The sequence below is a fragment of the Triticum aestivum genome, chromosome 4B (assembly GCF_018294505.1).
Source record: "Triticum aestivum cultivar Chinese Spring chromosome 4B, IWGSC CS RefSeq v2.1, whole genome shotgun sequence".
NCBI classification, from domain to species: Eukaryota; Viridiplantae; Streptophyta; class Magnoliopsida; order Poales; family Poaceae; genus Triticum; species Triticum aestivum.
The window spans coordinates 120170213-120170760 of NC_057804.1; positions in this window are offsets into that span (position 1 = coordinate 120170213).

Below are 548 nucleotides of genomic sequence, written 5' to 3' on the forward strand. Positions count from 1 at the left end.
ACATAGAACTGACCCTAAGACTAACTTATTCAAATTCACACCCTATCCAATCTTATTATGAATTTCACTAAGCCCCCGTACATACGAAGATTTTCTCCCGGTACTATCGAACCACTTTATAGGATTGGGTTTGATATATTTTTTGATACGCCTCCCGAATTGGAGTCGAGTTCCACTATATTGCATAATGGAACACTAGTTCGAAATACAAACTAATCGTGAGCAAAATCCCTGGAACAAAGAAGCAAAAGAAAGCTAGATAAACTAAGAAACAAATATAGAGAGACGGCATTATCAAGCAGTAACAACACACAACATGTTGCAAAACAAACCACGATGAATGTATCGATTGCATGCAGCTAGGAAAAGAGCAGACATGGAATGAATGGTCAGATGGTCCGTAGACCACAATCAGTGCAACTAATTGTGTTATGCTGTAATAACTCCATGCTGACAAAATGGTGGCCCATATATGGTGCAATTGGATATCTCAAAGTAGAGAACTTAGAAATGTTAATAGACATGAAAAGCACCAAACATTTGATAGC